The sequence below is a fragment of the Haliaeetus albicilla genome, chromosome 1, assembly GCF_947461875.1.
Source record: "Haliaeetus albicilla chromosome 1, bHalAlb1.1, whole genome shotgun sequence".
NCBI lineage: Eukaryota > Metazoa > Chordata > Aves > Accipitriformes > Accipitridae > Haliaeetus > Haliaeetus albicilla.
This window is the reverse complement of record NC_091483.1, coordinates 13099685-13119531: the sequence shown is the minus strand read 5'-3', so window position 1 is coordinate 13119531 and position 19847 is coordinate 13099685.

Below are 19847 nucleotides of genomic sequence, written 5' to 3'. Positions count from 1 at the left end.
GGATGCAAATACTTGCCAACAATTTTTAAAACTGTTTAAAAAGTCATCAGTGTCATACTGCATACAAACAAGGAGCGGCAGAAGAAAAAAATTAGCTTTCCTGAATATTGACTATAAGCAAAAAAACTTTTAATGTAACACTGAATAAATGAAAGTAACCTTTCAATCTTTGCCTTCTGATGTTCTAGAATGTATTTGCAAATCACTTTTATCAAAACACAACATGAGTGATAAAACTGATTGCCTGTGCAGTAATGGTATATATGTCAAATGGCAGTCAAATGTGGCATCTTTAATTCAAGTTTTGAATTGGATTTGATTTAGATACATTAGATTAGTTTTTCAGTTGATATTATAATGCCTTTTTTCTTTTTCTTTTAATTCAGCTGAACCTACTGGACCTGCAATACTTCCCTCCTTACCCTAAATTTTACTTTGGAAAAGTTATCTGGTGGTATAATCAGTTGCTCAGGACAAATAACATACATTTACACTTGCTGCTTCAGATTATTTAAAAAAAACCCAAAAAGCTTTCTTGATGCATAGGAGAGGTTTCAGAAGGTATTGATTGTTTCATTGAGTCAATAAACATTGCTGCAATCCCTTTTGTTAACAAGTTCCAGGTTTGGCATGAAAATGACAGGCTAAATGGTAACGTTTTTAGATTCCACTTTTTTCTACTGCTTTGTGTGACATATTGGAAATTTACTGGGAGTAAGGAGCAGTGGTATCAGGCTGCCTTGAAATTCTTTGTGGCAATGATACTTCAATGGCCTACTATTTCAGATAAAACACTTCTTTTCAAGGAAGTTTGCTGCTGTTAGTGATGTTTCAGAACTTTTTTGTTTGCTGTCATTGATAGAAGTATTGTTCTGCAAAGCCCAGATAATAAACATTTAAAAATATATTACTTCTTGATGTTAGCAGTCGTAGATGGATTATACTTGAGAGGTATCAGTTCAAGCTCTTATATGAAAAAAGGGGGTTTATCCTTGGCGACAGTGATTAGGCTTTCTGGTTTTAATCTGTAGTCAAAAAATTCGTCTTAAAACCAAAACAAACAGTTCTTGCACTTTGAAAAATAGCTTCACAATCTTGTACTATTTCCTCCTTTGAAAAGGAGATTGTTACACCATAGCCCCTTTATTTGTTGTGAAAACAAATGATGCCCTCACAATGTAAAAATGAGGAACTCTTAACTTTACGCCAATTTAAATGCCAGTATAGCAGTTTTATGCCAAATATTGAAGGCAGCTTTACCTTGGGATATAAAACTTTTCATGTGGGCCTTTTTGTTGGTGACTTCTTTTTTTTATTTTTCCTCTCATTTTGTGTTTTATGATCTCTTCTGTATGTAAATGCTTTTTCCTTTATTCTTGGAAGAATTTTTAGATTAAATAGCTAATGACTTTTGCTCACAATGCTACAAACCTGTATTATTTTGCTATCTGACACTACTTTGATATCAACTACTCTCTTATCATTTTACATCAATGATAGATGTGGAAGATGATTTATTTTTCACTGTCCCAAAACATGTTGTGAGATGTGGAAATTGTCAATTGAGTGAAGTAATTTTTTCTAAAACTTTCAGAATTAGGCTCTCAAAGAACAAGCTCCTTTGCTCAGTAAGCAAAAAGTAATGTTTCTTATCAATGGTACAAACTTCGTTAGTGACTCTTAGGAAAGTCCATAAAACCTGGTACTGACAGACCACTGTTGGGACTTGAAAGTAAGCTGTGTGTTGTGGCACATATTAAAGCCTTAACCAGCCTGCTAAGGTTGAATACTGGTGGTGATGACACTGTTTTTATGATGTGACTACTTCTTGCCAAGGTATGAATCTGTGAAATTCATTTCTTCTAGGTCATCAAACTGGCATAAGATGAATGTTTTTTCTTTATCCCTCATGAGCTGGACTTTTTAAAACTGGAAATTAGGAGAGCAAGGTTGTCAGTCCCTTTACAAATTTCAGACTCTTTCAGACAGAAATTTTCTTCAGTTAGAAGAGTGGATTAAAGTGAATACTGAAGTCCTGACAAGTTAGAAGAGTGTAGAGGAAAAGGTAGAGATTGGTAGATCTCTCTTTGCTTCTGAAATAATTTTCAAAGGTGACATTACAACATAAAGAAAGAAATCTTAAACTATTCTAGCAAGGCAAATTCCCAGCTGCACCCAACTTTATTAGCTGAAGGTTAGTTTTTATGGGATTTCCAGTTTTGACATAGATATGTTGCTGCTTTCTGCTAGGTGCTAATATGAAATGCTGCTGTTGTTGCTTTCAGATTACTGTTCACACTACTTGATTCAGGACCACTGGAATTATTTTTCTGAATATATGTTTGAATATGTCTTTCAGAAACCATTAGCAGAGCTAATTAGATATTAGCCAATGAATCACTTGAGACCATTTATGTGCCTAAAAACAAATGTCATGGCAGTCCATGTATTTTCAACGGTGGATTTTTCATTCTTATCCAAAATATATTCATAAGTTATCTGCTGATGAAGGCAAGATCTGTAGTCAGAGCTGTCCAATAAAACTTTCATTATTTATATTGGCTGAAGACGTATATTTCTGCTAATCCATTCTTCGTATCATTTAATTTTATGGTAAACTGCAAACGGTTGACTTTCATTTAAATTTTCCCTCCAGAGTATGCCGAGCATAAAAAAAAAAAAAACCCAAAAAAACCAAACAAAAAACCTCACCCCCCCAAAAAAAACCAAAAACCAAAAACCCTCAATGCCCCCACAACTTTTGTATGACCAGTATTAATTTAAGCAAGACTTTATAGCTGCTAACAGCCTGCTAAAAGCTGCCTTCACTTGAAAGTAGTACTAACAATACTTCCTAATCTTATTCAAAATATTTCTTCAATATTACATATGCCATAAGTCAATTTCCATGTCTCCCTGAAGTTTTTTTTTTCTGCAAGTTGTTGCAGTTCTTCTGAAATTTATTGTATAAAATCAGTTCACATCAAGAAGAGATGGCTGCATTAATAATTGTGACCCCTAATCCCAGGACTCTCTAGTACTCATGTCAGGACAAGGAAGCACAGATACCTCTTCATGGAACTGGATGATGGTAGTTGTCTTATTCAGGACATATACATATTTATTGGCCAAACAGCATCTTAGTTATCAGTGATCATCTCATGATGATAATCCTGGAGGGAGGGAGGGGGTGGTGTTAGCAAAATTATACAAGATAAGTCCCATTTGAAACAAGACAAAATTGATTTTCAAAACAAAAGTTTTCTAACATTGGTAACAAACTAGCACTGGTCAGATATTGTGAAATCCCAAGAAGGTTAGTCATTTGTATGTCTAAACCGTCCTGGTTTTATCACTCAAAGTATTTATGAAATTCATAATAAATCATTATGCTCTTAAAAATCTGTACATGTGTAACACATGATACTTGCTGTTGCTCAAAATGAAGAGTTATGAATTATATCATTTCATGAGGAAGTTTAATGATGTTAATACTGATATAAAATATACATACCATTTCAGAAACATATTTTGAAAAATAATTTCTGAAATGCTACCTTTAGTCTACCAGGACAGTTAATATCATTTTAACTACTTGTTATTTTACCTTAGATGATAATGTTGCTTTTTGTAAGCAGTTTATTCATCCCAGCCTCAGCTTAATAAAAACTTTTTACCTTTTTCTCCTTAAGTACTATTTCCTACAATATCTGTGTAGGACAAGTCCTGAAAATGAATGACAAATAAAAAAATAAAAGTCAAATATATTATCACCTGTGCCATACTATCTCTAGCACGTGTGCATAAATAGTACAATACGGTTATTAATTACATGACATAGTGCTATTTCCATGGGATCTTTGCCTCATTTAGCATGCAGATTGAACTGCACACAGTTAATGATGCAGCTGTTCAATATTTATTTTTATTTTCACTGTTTAATGAGTGAATATCTCCCTCATTCATTTGCTGAAGTCTCAAAGATAATGGTGAATAGGCATGGGAAACTCTGGTTCCCTGTCTCATTCACTACCTATGCTCTTCTCTCTATTGAACCTGATATTAGCAGTGCTACACTGATGTAAATGTAGATTTCTTATGTTTACAAATAATAAATCAAAGGTGTTCATTTGTGTAAATGCAATTTGGCCCAGAGTAAAAGCAGATCAAAAGATCCCATATTACTTTTATATCCATGTTCTGTTAGTCATTGTGCCCCATTGAGTTTGATTTTTTGCAAGCTGCTGAGCTCTCTGAAACCAGTCTCACAAGACAATTCTGAGTATTGGAATAATTGTGATGCTATCCTTAATTTTAAGCCAGTGATTATTCCTCCTAGAATCAATAAAAATCTGTGCTGCTTTACTTTGCAAGTCTGCCCATAAAGGCTGACTGTTAACAAACTTGAGAAACTTATACCCTTAGAGTGAATGTTAGCCTCATGAAAATCAGTAGAAACACTCCAATTACAAATGCTCATGAAGGTTCATCCTATAAGACCCTCTCTGTCAAAACTAAACTAGACTCTTTCTGCAACTTGTATGCACTTATTTGGAACAGAAAGGGTAAGATAAACTGTTGAAACACAACTTGGGTCTGACTTTGTGGATTAATGGAAATGGTCTTAATATTTCCATAAAAAATACACAAACTACACCTTTTCAGAATTTATTATTCAAAAAATAAATAAAATAAAATTCTGTTTCTCTTACTCCCTAATGAACCTTGGAATTTCTTATACGATGAAATTGCAGAATTGTTTCTGATGATATGCCCTTTAACATAATGCTTGAAGTATTTTTAAAAAGTTTTTTTCATCATGCGAAGTTGATTCTATTGATATTGTATTATTCAGGTTTCTAGTGGTCATATATGCAGAAGCAGGAAATGTGGTTACCTTGCCTTCATTTCACTGATATATGTGTGTGACTGTTCTTTGCCAGAAGTAAGAGAAATGTTCTTTAGTTCAAAGATGTGTTATAGTATGAGGACTGCAGAATCTGAATTATTTCCCCTTTTTTGTTATGAACTTTTTATTAACTCCGGATTGTGATGCATGTCATGAATGTACTTGTTTGATTAAAGTTCATGTTTCTTCCTGGGTTGACATTACACCTGCATTATTTATATACTAATTGTTCATATTCAAAGTGATTTCCATACTGAATTGAACAAAGAGAAGCAAAAATAATTTTAATTTATCAACAAGTATGCGCATGTTTTCATTAAATGTAAGGGGTTTTTTCTATATCTTGGTTGTTATCTCAGCTGTCACCAGGTAGCTGTATCAATATCACTCTCAAAGTTTACTTTTTCGGTAGGACTTTTATATTAGATGTGACACTTTTATTTGGGATAATTTCCCATGTGTAGCTATTGATTCTGCCAACAGTGAAATTTCTTCAAATCCTATAAATTACTTTTGACATTTTTACATAGGCATAAAATTGTGTTACATTTCTTAAATGTTAAACATCAATTAGTTCCATGTACTCAATCCCCCTGAAGTAATTATACTTGTGTAAGAGAAACTCGCAGAACAGCCAAAGGCTGTGCTACTGTACTGCACAATCGAGAGAATAATTGTCTTCATGGTAGTGTCAGGAAATGTTAAGTGATTCCAAGTTGAATGTGCTTGCTGATGCCATTTCTTTTTTTTTTTTTTTTTTTTTTTTTTTTGTATTTCTATGGAGGGTAAGAAAAAGCACAAGGCTGATACAGAGAGAAAAAGAATCTTGGCAGATCCTTTCTCAGTAGTTAATAAATAAATAACTGCTGTCCTCAACAAATATTACTCCCAGAAACTTGAGACTAATTTTTCTTAGGGTACTGATATATGCTGTTAGTACAGATTTAAGACAACAGCTACTAAAGTCATGCATTGATATACAGACTCACATGTAAAGAGCACTGACAGACTCGGATTAGATACCTCCAATTTTTGGTATTTTCCACTATGTGCAACAAGGTGTGAAAAGAGTTCTTGGTTTTTGAATTTTCTTTGGTTTTAGTCACAAGTTGCACAAACACTGCCATAAAATATACCAATGTGGGTTTTTTGCATGCACCTTAAAGTGCAAGAGAGCAGGTTTAGCAATTTTTTTATTGCCACCCTAACACCTGAAGTTTATGCAACATCACAACAATATTAGAGGACTGAGCTTGTTGCTTTGTACATGCTTTTCAAGACTAATAAAAAATTTATCCTGAGTAATTGTCATACTCCAGCTTGATATGATATAGCTTTTCTCATAATTCAACAGTCCAAAGATATAATATTGGATTAACATGGATGTTTGAAGAAATTTAGTGCCATATGTCAGACTGGAATATTATGCTTCCAGTAATTTTAGTAATGATATGTGGATGCTTTAGACTTCCTTTATTATTAATGTTCTCTAAAGGTTTGTAGATGTACTACTACTTGGTTTCTGTGAGGACATTCATTTTGCCCTTGGTGGTAATAGCCGAAAGATTCTTCCTTCATAGCAAGAGAAACCCTGAATGGCAGCGTTAAGAAATAATGCTTTGGAAAACCCGATCCCTTTCAGAGCTGTCTCTGCCTCATCGTATTTGCAATGGGACTGAGATAGCACTCTAACCTGACAAAAGATGGCCACTGCCTTTGCTATCTAGTCGTCAGAGCTGAAGCAAGGAAATAGTATGTAAATCTGTAGAATACTGAAACAAGTTAATTTTAAGGGTAGTTGAATCCCTTGGGCTTTCCTTGACTGCTAGGGAGTGACTAAAGGTACTCATTGACACAGCCAGCCTGCTGCGCTTCTGCATCTCCAGGTCTAGGCAGGAGCAGGACTACATTTGCAGCGTATATCATACCTGGCAGGCACAAGCACATACGTGGCTTCACAAAGCAACACAGCCTTTCTTGACACTGACATAAAAATGCTGGCAGCACTGGATGATGAGGGCTGAAGCTCACTAGATGTGTGCATATGTGCATGCACACACACACACGCCCGCTCTGACAATCCCTCTCCCGTTCTCTGTAAGCTCTTGGACTTTCAGGCTCTCCAGAATCCATAGGCAGATGCTGGTCCTGCTTATCTAGTCTCCAGCTCAAACCTTGGGTCTTTCCAGGTGCTGGTCTCCTTCTGGCGAGTCCAGTTAAAGCTTGCTCTGGTGAATCACGTGGACCTGCACACACAGAGAACAGAGGCAGTTGCCACAGAATTTGGCTGGGATTAAAGCTTAACAGCTGGTACAGACCGAGTTTGTCAGATGTAGGGCTTGGCCAGGTAAGCGTGCTGACCAGCAGCTTCTTTAGGTGTAACATTTCCCCTTTTATCTTCCTTCTCTTCATTTTCCCATGCTCGTTCCTTGCGCATTCACTGTCATTTCTCCTTTCCCTGTCTCTGGCCCTTCTCCTAAACACCTTATAGTAAGTTGTATACATTCCCACAATCACCTTAAGACGTCCCATGTTTTACATGACCCCACAAATTCACTCAAACACCCTATAAGAAGTTTGCTTTTCCCCATGAGACGTATAATACTGTCACTTTGTTCCCCACCTTCCTATCAGTTACAAAGCTCTGGCTGGTTCCTTCAGCAAGCAGCCATCAGTGGTGGTCTTGGTTATAGTCGTCTTTACTTATCTCTTATTTTGGGGAGCTGTGTATCTATCTGTGACTTACTACTTGTCCTGCCTCTTGCCAAGGATGTGTCAGTGAGTGGTCTGAAAAGGAAAACCCACAGTAAGGCAATAAAGTAAAATACAGTGGGAGCTGCAAAAGAAAGAATAAAGATAAAAGCTGTCCTTAATGATGTTATTCCCTTCCCAGTGGTACTAATATAAGATAAAACTGCATACTTTTTGTGGGTTATAGTCTGACTTTCTATATCTTAACAGTCTCAGAAAGCTCAAGGATTAACTTTTTACATTAGAATTTATGAAACCAATTAAAATGATGCAGTAATGTATTTTATCTTCCCTGACCCTCAATGCTATATTAACAGTACCTATTATTTCCCCATCTTATCTATTTCGGGGATCCATCTAATCATCTATTAGAAAGTGACATGTACGCTTCCTTCAGCTGTCATAACATCACCTATGGAACTCTGTGGTGCTAATATTTCATTACTGATTATAATATTGGAATTCCAGTATTGTATGGCTTTGCATTTTCAGCATTTCAGTGAGGATGATTGGACACTCTTGCAGTCTTATCTTTTAACTTCTTATGAAAAGTAATAAGTTCCAAAAGAGGGTTGGGGAAACTCAGGTGCAATCATCACACTAATACAGTATAAATTTAGAAGTGCCTCACTTAGCTCACTACTACTGGCATCCTAGCTTTTTCACAACAGACCCATCCATTTATTTGAATAACAAGAGCATAGAGTTATAATATTAAACAAAAATTATAAAGAAAACAATATATATGGATTTCTAGAAGGAATATAATTCTTTTCTTCAAGGGCACAAACCAGTAACTATGGAAAGCTGGAATAAAACTTTCCCTGGGGACAAGTTATCTCATAACTGCCTATTGCTTTGTCTTCACCTGATATTACTGCAAACTTCCGAAGTGGTGAGCCCAGGGCACCTGATATATGCTAATATCCCTAGATTGCTGCCTAAGGCAGCCTTAAGACTCCTTCCCATTATTGCTATGTCACAAAAGACAGCCAATGATCAGGCTCTATTATGATTATGGAAATGACCAGCGCAATAAGTAGAAGTTAAGTGTAAAATAAGCCAATACCTTTTTTCTTTAAGAAGAAATTGAGAACTACTTTAGGGAAAATAACTAGCGAAGGTCTAGATCAGCTGCTCAGCTGCTGAAGACAAAGCACTGCCTGAGGAGCCAGTCACCTGATTTCTTCCCCCCCCACCTCTGAAAATTAAGAAGGGAGAGGGTAGGCACAGGGTCCATCTTTGTTATGGAGAGCATTTAGGTAGCTTTGTTTTTTAAAATGCACCTTGCTCTTAATCTTATCTTTGTTTTTCAAGTGATAATAAGTTTCTTGTCCTACCAAATTCATTGAATTAAGCGTATATTTCCTCCAATTGTTTTGTAGCATTAAGCTTCTAGAGTTTGTTGTATAGAATTAATCCTCTGCAAATTAAATTTTTTGATCATTGCTCCCGGTATGGAGTTTCTTGCCTAGTGGGGAATTGTGTGTATGCAGGTAAGTACATTGCAAAAGGGCCTTTTGTCGTTGAGTGGCTTTTCATCAATAATTTTCCCTCATAAAATGGTATGCTTCTCTATGGTTTTAATTTGGATACTCTTAGAGGTAGAAAGCCTCCTTATTCACTGTCACTTCATGATGTTTTGTGTAAGAAATAAATATTAAAAACTATCTGCTGTCAGACTTTGATACAAAATGACTACCAATATAAACCCCATTTTCCTTTCTACTTTTTTCTTGTTCCTTTTCCTTATGCCCACTTCTTTCATCCTATAGCTCTTGAAAGTAACTCTGAGTACTTACTGCCTTAGCAGACCAGAATTGCCCATATACATTAAAAAAAAAAAAAAAAAAAAGGTATTTCTGGAAATAAATGATGCAAAGAGTCTTTCTTTAATACCACAGTATTTGAAGAATTTGAAGTGAAGACACAACTATGTGATATTCCATTTCTTTCAAAAAGGAAATGTTGCAGAAACATAGAAGTAATCCTGGTACCTAGCAAATGCCCAGCTTTTTGTTGTGTTTGTTAAGCACTTATGTGCCCAAATGAACTATTACTTGTCATGTCTTCAGATTTGTCACACAGGAGGCCTACCAGGAATAGAATTTGGATGAAACAGCTTTGTGTGTCTGAATAATATGAGGTAACGAACAAGTGAAGGTATTTGTAATTAAAATGCATGCTAATAGAAATAGATGGTGTGAGAATGCTTTAAAAATATGTATTTTTTTAAATTGTCTACACTTCATCATGATTTCTGCAACCTGTGAGTGTATAACTGGCACCCTGTTCCTTCACCCCAAAACCGCAAATTCTAACTTTTTTTAACCTGTTACAAACTGTGTTTGTGCTTTCAGTAGTTTCATGCCTTTTTGGAGTAGCCAACCAAATGATACAGAAAGAAATCCAGAAAATAGTGTTGGAAAGGCCGAGAGATTAAATAAAAATAGGATGCAAAAACATAGTTAATTTATTAGTTGATTAAAAAACTGCAAATAATAAATGGCTTGCTTTGTTATAGTGAGAATATTGGTAGAACTAATGAGAGAATTATGGAGTTTAAGCATGTTAATGTTTGACAGATGTTCAGCTAAATTTTACAACATATGAAATAGAATGTTACAAAATATTTTTGAAGATTAATTGCCCTGTGGGTCCATCTGACTATGTAGTGATTTGTCTCTTACTATTATTATAAATTTCTGTTTTTATGAAAAGGCAATGTGATGATGATTCTTTAGGATAAAAGAGTTTGTAGTCTATGCAGCACTTAAGAAGTTGATAAAGGAATTATTTAAGGATTACTTTTTTTTTTTCTCCCCAGTTTAAGTACAAAAGAACCCAAAATTTTGAAGTAAAAGGTCTTCCTATTATGTTCATCAGATAACAGTGTAAAATATTAATGTTGTGTGGAATAGTCTTTCCTGCCCATATTTCGGTCCACACTGCAATAAAAGTTAAGATGGTGATATTTTAGTCTTCATCTTTAGGTTCAGATTAGACTTTGCCTTTACAAAAGTTTGTTGTACTGCTGTTACAAATAGTGTAATTATAAGATCATTACTGTGCCATCTACTGTATAGATGCTAACAAAGAGACTGGTTTTGTCCTTGAAGATTTTATCACTCAATATGTAAAGTGCTTTACTCATACGTGTTGCAAAGAACTGCAAACAACCACCTAGGTCATCAGGTTCAGAATCCTGCAAACAACTATATTTAAAAAAAAAAAAAAAAAAGTCCACGGGAACTCTTTTCTTTGTCCCTCCATAAAAATAGTTCTCTTTTATTGCAGTACTTGTAACTTACTTCACTGATGGTGCAATGTATTTAACAGTTCTTACTACTGCTCCATATTTTTCACTGTAGTAAAGGTCATAGCATTGTATTGCAAACAATATTAGTGACTTGTTCAGGGACAAGGTGTGCCGTGAAACACAATGGACTGCCTGAAGAGCTATTGTCTCTCTGTCCTGCTTGGAAAGGAAATTCCAGTTTTGCCTTAAAAAAAAAAAAAAATATTTTAGATGTAAATCTATTAGAATTTTAAAGTTTGAGGACTTGACACACAAATTATTAGATTGTGTGATGTATGTGTATTTGAAGATGACTAATCCAAAGAACAAATGGAAAAGAATAATGGAGGTACAGGTCCAGCATGTCCTTTCTATTTAAAAAAGCTTTACTTCTGTAAATCCATAAACATGAGTGGAAAATCAGGCCCGTTTTTGTAAAAGGAATCAATGAAGAGTGTACTGAGAACTTTTATTTTTAAGGACTTTCTTAATAGCTTCTTATATCACATAGTAACCAAGAAAATACATCATGACGAAGTAGGTTGTAATTATTTTTATTTATGTACATACACAAATTATTCATATATTAAAAAATAATAACAGATGGGAAAACTACATAAACTTACGTAATATATATTTTATAGAAAGAACATTTGCACAAAAGTAAACTTGTTTTATAACTGCTGTTTTTCTGCCCCTAATATCCTCCAGTCCTTTGTTTATAATATAGAGGGACTTTCAGATCAATCAGATGGTACAAAAACATATAAAATATTTTTCACTTGGAAATTTTGACAAATGCAAAAGAAACTGGGCAGTTTTTATCTGAAACGCTCTTACCAGAAAATCAAAAAAGGAAGTTATACAGCAGTACAATTTCTAAGGAAAATGTCAATTTAAGTGCATTCCTGGAGGTGTAGGCTTTCTGTGAAACTTACAGACCAAGTTCTCGCTGGTTCTCTTGTTTCATTAAAAACCTTTCATAAGTCTGTATATTAACTCCTAAGTGTTCTCCTACTCATTATTTGCACTTGGAGTCATAAAAAGCCTTTATGATGGGATAAAGCTAGCTTCTACAGTACTATAGAGACGTGTTTGTTCTGCTTCCGAAAAATACATAGAAATTCCTTAACTATGTTTTGTAGGCTACAACAGTGTTACTAGCAACATGGCTAACTTTATTTATCCTGAGACTTCCAGGACCTGTTAAATGTGCCATGCAATGCAAGAAACAAGAGTATAGCAAAAATATTAGCTGTTTAATATGCTAATCCTGTGATTGTTCATGTTTATATATATTTTGATTGTATTTCTGTTATGTTTGAGTACTCGTACAAACAGCTACACGTGTGAATGATCATATTAATGACATGTTCATGAATTTCTTCCTTATAATTTGTACAAAGATCTTCCAAGTCAATGGAAATACTACATCCAAAGATACCTAGATTAAATTCTTATGTTCTCTTGCTGCTTCAGACCAGTCACTTCTGAGTGTATCCAGGTGGACCTGGCTGGTGGGAGGTTTTGTCTGCTCATGGAGAGTCAATTCTGTGTTTGTAAAGCTCACGTGGAAGCTTTGGGCTGCCTGAAGCTCAGGGAAGGCATCTTGACTTGTACAACCTTGCCTTAAGGATAATTTTATATGAGTCCGCAAAATAGCGGAGATAAAAAGAAAGGTTCTTGTATATTTAAGGAAGAATATAGGAGTCCTTCGTAAGTGTAACATCTCATAATAAAGATACCTGCAGTAGCTGCAGGTTTTTGAAATGATTACATCAATAATAATCTGTTCACTGTTTTTCAGTGTCACTGCTCAGATATCTATGTTTTTGAGAGTAGCAGAATAGAAATCTGTTTCAAGCATTACTGTTAGTGCTACAACACTGAAAATCTTCTAGAATTCAGTAATAATGTTCATCTGTGAAGCGTCATGCAGACAGCAAAAAGGAAAATAGATAAGACTGCTATTGCAGGTACCAAAACCAAAACCTTGCTGAAAAGGATGCTGGCAACTTGGAGCAAACAAGGGAGTAAAGGAGAAGAAATGGGAAAGGGGAGGAAAACTATTCTATTTGCAGCACTGAAATAGGAAAAGAATGTGCGAACAAAGCTGTGAAATGGAATTTGACAATATATGGCTTGAAGAATGTAGATTTGTTTCAGAAACGATGATACGTTATTCAAAACACAGAATAACTTTTGTTAGAATAGGAGAGTAGATGTGAAAGAATACTGTCAGTCTGCTAGGTAGGGGCTAGGCTGTTCTAAGGAAGAAGGGAGGTTGTTCAATAGAGAACACTATGAATGAATATGCAAACTATCCTTATGGAAACAGTTGAAGAGACCTTCAAAAATTTTCTGAAATATAATTAAACACATACAGTTTCACAAGTTTTTAATCTGAAAACTTGTCAGGAAACTGGAAGAAGTTTATATGGGCTAGCTGGGAAGAGAAATGCTGTGCCCTTCCCGCTTTCTACTACGTGCAGGGCACATTTTTTGGTTCCAGGTTTCTGGCAGTCTACTGTTAACAAGCCCCCTTCAAGGGTGTCTTACCTGTGGAGTGAGGCATCCACGATGAGAAATGACCCTCCTCTTCTGAAGGGAAGGTGGGTTGCATTTTTTTAAAATTTTTTTTTTAATGGTGATGTATAATTTATTTCTTGGCAGAATAGTTATAACAGTAGCAGTTCTACACAAGCTACCAATGTTGCTCAATTAGGGGGAAAGCCAGCATCAGATGTCCTTTTGGTGACGTGCCCATTTGAGCAAGGGGAGCTTTTTTGAATTAACTTAATAGGTATAATCAATCCATTTTCATTTTTAAAATAAACTTCAGAGTATTACTCTCCGAAGACAAACAGATCTTAACATAACAAGAGCTTTCCAAAATTAACCCCCACTCCCCCCCCCCCCAAAACCACAAAAAACCCAGATCTAAAAACCATGCCACACCCTTTGCTAGCAACACCAAGTTTTTCTACACAAAGCAAAAAAAGTTTGTAAATAAATTTCTCTTCTCTAGAGACAAGGGCACTTTCTTTTTAATTACTTGCCTTCAGTAAATTAATTAAACTCCTAGGAGGGGAATGTCTGGACTTCAGGTGTATGTTTCAGTATGTATGCAACAGGATATGATTTCTTTTTTGAAAGAGTATCCCACATATTTCTACAGCTCTACAGAATGTTCTGTTGTACTAAAGTACTGTTTTACTACACTATAGGATTGTCAATCAAAATAAATCACAATAGCTCTGTCCTAAAAGATTTGAAAGAACTTGACAATAGTTAAGATTTCTAAAAACATTTTTTTTTTAAGTAAAAAAGTTTGGAGAAACTTGATGAAAGAAAACCTTGTATGCTGTTTTCTTTTCAACCAAGAGAAATGAACAGCACCTGAACAATGTGCCAAATACTGATGCATTAACTAATGGCTAATGTTTATGATCTTTGAGCCTTGTTTTTTTTTCCTTCCCATCTATTCTCTTTCCCCTCTATCTTGTCTAGCAGCCTGCGTTGATCTCACCATGAAGAAAGTTTTATGTGATAGTGTTGGATATTAGAGGGAAGACTAGCAGGTCTCATCACAGTTGAGGGAGAGGGAGGGAGAGACATAAAATGAAAGTTCCACATGTTCAAAATAGACAACCTAACATGTGTTTAGTCAAAATCACTGTCTGTCTAGAATAAAGAATTGGTTTTTGGTCTGGTGTGATTCGCCCCCCCCCCAGCCCAAGACCCTAAACCTCAGAGTTTTGATTTACTGTGTTTTTAACAGTGTGTTATTTGTAGGTAACCAATTTGATGCTCCTCAAAAGAGCCATAATGGTAGTTATGAATACTCACGAAGTGAAGGGTGGACTTAGGATTTTCAGAATTGGATTTACATTGTTGTTTTAGTTTTTAACACTGACTTTCAGCTGTTATTATTTAATTCTCCCTTTTTATAGTGTCTTTCTACTTTCTATGTTTATAATCATGTTATTTTAATTCAAGTTTGTGAACATTCGCAGAAGAGGCCCTGTCACTTTCTAGCTCAGATTTCCAGAAAATGGCATAACCATGGCAAAATACATTCTTTAGCTTAATTAACAGATAGCATGCTGATGAGGGTGGAGGGCCCACGAGGTAAAATATTACTCACATTCTAAAAATGAAGAATGTGAAAATGAAGAAACTACCTATTTTTATTCTCTATAATTCTGCTTACTGTGGTTATCTGGACATCTGAGTGGCTTCTTATTGGACACTAAAAGCTGTCTACAAAATCTATCAAGCATAGCTCTTTCTCCATTTTGGGGAATCCTGTTTATGAGGCTACTTAGTTTTGTTTCCTTATGTGTAAGCAGTTATGTATGTATTTTGGATACAATAAGATGAAACAAAAGATAAAGTATAGAGTTTCTTAGCACTGGAATTATGTATATTTGATTTCCATGTTGAAGAGCTATGCCACTAGTGTAGTCTCTTCTCCTGCCTTTAGTCTGAATCATTAGGTATCTTTTCACACCTTTTAGGCCCAGTTTATGAGTACAATAGAGGTAACTAATTGCAGAGGTCTTGCATCCTTTCCAATAAAAGGAAAAATTCTGTGTACTGGCTTAAGTAAAGGCAGACAGCAGCTCAGTGCTTCAGTTAGAGGCAAAGGGTTGATTGTAGCCTGAGTTTACCTTCAGTTTGGGCTGTTGTTGGAAACCATAAAATATTTTTTTACTTCTATTGTTTTAAATGTCTCAAAACCACTTGACAACTTCCTGCCCTGCCCTGAGTACAGAAGAGAGTGAGCCTTTGCTTCTCAGAAGAGGAGGAGAGGGCAGAACAGAGTTGTGCACTGTACTTTATCACAGTGTTGTAGGGAAGCAATGAAAAGAATTTCTTTTGTGCCTTTGTGTACGCTGTTCTTCCTCATTTTGTCAAGCTTAGAAAAAATTCTCTTGTCTACTTTCAATTTTCCTTTTTCCACTCTGGTGCCTTTTTTCATTCTTATCTTCCATTCACCTTTAAAGCAAATACAAATGAAAGAAAAGGAAAGGAAATGTGAGAAAATGGCAAGTGTCATGTTTTAATTCAGAGGAGGTGACAGAACTGTAAAGTATTCTTCTCAAGTAGGTGCTTTGTGTTAATGCCCTTGTTAACAACAACTTAGGAGGGTTTTTTGTTGTTTGTTTTATTTTTAAGTTTTCTTGTAGTCCCGTCTAAGATGGATATTCTGGGCAGGTGCTTGTACTGTAGACTCTTTGTCTAAAATCAGATTAAGTAAAGTGATAATGATGAATTAATCTTTTATTTATGCAAATTGAACATCCTTATTTTATTATTTTTGAAAGTGATGTAACACAGCAAATCAGAACTCCATTAAGCAATACAGTAGGTTTATTTCCTTCTATGGCAGAATTAAAACAATCTTTTTTGGTTTTGTTTTTATTTTTAGAAAGATGATTTGAGGCAATACATGAATTTGTACGTCCTAAAATAGTATCTGAGCAGTTGGGATATTCAGAGGTGATGAGTATTGTGTTAAAGTGTCTTTGCTTCAGTTCAGTGACTTGACATGTAAGGTTAACCCTTGTTCTTATTCTTTATCTAGAACTACTCTATTTTTAATAACACAATACACTTTAGGACATGGATTGGGACAGCTTTATGAAATGAAATTTTCTAATGGGTGTACTCAAAAGGGTTTTTTTATTATTTATTTGTTTGTTTGGGTTTTGTTTTAATAAAAGAAAATCCAACTTGCAACAATTCTCTGTTGGTGACTTTTACTGAATTAGGTTACTTACTGAAACCATGCAGTCTGTCTGCCTGACACTCGGTAGCTGGATGTCTGACTTGCCAGGTGATTTAAAGGGCTTTTACAGCTCTGACTCTTTGAACGCTTTTTGTTTGGTTCCCGTCTTGGCTTTTGGGCTAAAATGTTTTTCATACTTTATACAACTGTTCAATAATCCATTCCACTGGGGACAAAAAAAAAAAAGTTTTAAACTCTTTAAAATTAATAAAGACTGGTTTTGAAATGTTTGCACGGTTTACTGCTAAGGACAATTGAGATTGTAACTAATGAACAGCTACTGTCCTTCATCTCACAGAGTCAGACATTCAGCAAACTCAGAACAAATTTTCAGATTTTATTTATGTTCCTTTTTAAAGAATATGCAGCTATAAAGGTCTCCTATATTTATGATATCCATGAAGTGTGATTACAAAACCAATCTTCACTGCTTATTTTCAATAACAATTTACAGAAAAGTAATTTTTAATAAGCTTTTAATGTATGTGTTGGAGCAATGTGGATCACTGGAAAGAGAGAGCTCCAATTCATAAATGGGTACAACACAGAAACCATTATCTTAAAGTTTTAACTAGATCCTTAACTGTAGGTTAGTAGCTTTTTTGAATTATTTTCATGTCAAATAATACTAAATTATTGGATTGTTATGATATGAAGAGGTTTATTCTGCTAAAAGGAGTGAACTTTTTTGCTATTCTGAATGTAGCCCACACACCAGCAGCCACCACCTTTTTATTAATTCATGTTTCTGTGCTCTCTTTTTGCCAGCTGCCTACTGTTCTCCTGATTTTTATTTTGTAATGTGGAGTGTGTGATTATTTTGAAGACTACAAGGGATCTTTTAGAACTTTAAGGAAGAAGGGAGCAGAGATTTTATTTTTTTACACCCTGGGCATTCAAATGCTATTAGGCATACACGACACCATTGAAAGGTACGTGAAATATCTTATGCTTGCACATACAAAGCCTTTAGTCTGCATTCATAGAGATGTCCATTACAATAGCAGAGTTATTATATTTGTTGCTTGACTGTATCTCTAGAGACCGTGGTATATGATCACAGCAGTTGTCACCTTTTTAAATGTTCCTGAAATGGTGGACATCTTAGCTCAGCACTTCATTGGACAAAAAAATGTACAAATTACGTAGGACACATAGTTGGGCTCTAGGAGAAGTATCATGCTGACCTTATCTGAAAATATTAATGTAAAATGTAGATATAAACAGTATAAATGCATATTATACGTTCAAAGATATATAAATATCTTTGGCTCAAGTTGCAGGGAGGGGAAAAGCTGTAGACTTGGTACTTGCCATGGTTACAGGAGCATGCTAATTCTAGTTCATTGGAGGAAAAACAGGAGGAAAAAATCCTATCCTGAGGATTGTATTCTGCTAAGAAAAGTATATTAAGAACTCTAAGGGATGATTTTCTTTCACAGAACTCATGTAATCTCTCAACATAAATGGAAATCTCTGCCATCTTATTGATGGAAGAGCATATTCGTAAAGCAGGTAATTTATGTGTGCTTTTTGTTTTCTTTCTTATGTTAAATTTCAAGGCAAATCAGCCTGAACTATAATTTAAAAAATTATTTGATAGAATTCCCCACAGTAATGCCAGAGAATTAAAAGTACAGAATAGATTCTTATTTTTAAGTAATCTAAATAAAATTCAACTTTGGGTGTACTCACTGCTGTATGACCTTCAGCCTTGCTTGAATTGGCACTATTTTCATATACGCACCAAAAAAAAAAAAAATCAGGCATTGACTTTGCACTGGTCCAAAAGTCCAAAATTAGACTGTGAAAGATGTAGGAAAATGGGATACTAAAAGAATGGAGAAAAAGAGGAGACGGGCATATCGGGGGTGAGGGGCGGAAGGCAGTGAGACTAGTGTTCAGATAGTCTAAGCAAGCTTGATTATAATACGCTTCTCAGTGATAATAGATGGCTTTGTGGAGGTGACTTGCTTTAGAATTTTTGCAAATACTTTTTTGCAGCCATCCTTAAAATTAGCAATTTTTATGGATTTTAATGCTAACATGCTTCAAGTTTAACTTCTCTTAGAATGCACGTTATAGGACAAAGTACTCACAAATCATGAAAATGTTTCTAGAAATGCATGCTGGGTCTGAAAGGAAGCATTACTTTTTAAAAGGCTTGAGAAAGGATTGGCCTCAAAGACGTCTAGAGAATATGGCATGTAACTAGAATTAAAGAGTAGGGAGGAGTGGAAATGTGGCAGTAGTGTGAATGGAAGCAGAAAAGCAACACAATTAAAAAAAAGAAGTGTGTTGGGTATATTAAGTGATTTAATTGAAATCAGCGTATCTTTGGGCAGAACATTCTTTTCTTCTGTCTTCATATCTTATGTGTGTAGCAGTAGTTTTTGCTATATTGTAGAAAACTAATGTAGCTCAAAATGTGTGAGAAAACTGCCTAAAAGAACCCTGCTTAATCATTCTAGGCTGGATCTCATATTGGGTCCAAAGCTGAACCCTGGAAAACACAGATATATGCAACAATTCTATTTTGCTAAGAAGTGAAACTGGTTCTCTTAAGCACATGATGTGTTTAAAAGTGATAGCATGCCTTTCCTCCTTATGGACTAGGTTGCTTTAGTCTCCTGTTGTTCCTCTTCAGTGTTATTTTTCCTCTAGTGAAAATCTCCACCTCCCAAGAAAGCCAATACCAAGCCGAGGCAGAGTACATTGAAATGAATCCCATTAAATATAACCTCAGGTTGTGCACTTCAAGTGAGATGGATTTTCCAACCCATCGTTAAGACACCCTGTGACTTAGATCAACATAATGAGTAGCAGTGCCAGAGGCTGTGTCTATCTTAATACAACAGTCTTGGTCTAAACATTTCCATAGCATCCTCATTGAATCTGGCAACTAAAGGAGTATAAATAAAAGGCAATAGCAATTACATGTTAATTCTCCTTCTTTGTTTAATGCAAACTCAAGCTAGTTAGGTGATGATTCAAATTAAGTCAGTTTGTATATGTTTGGGTAAAGTACCCAATTGTTTACCCGTGCAAGTGTGCTTTCTAATTCTGGCAAGAGTTCATTTTGGTATTGGTCATGA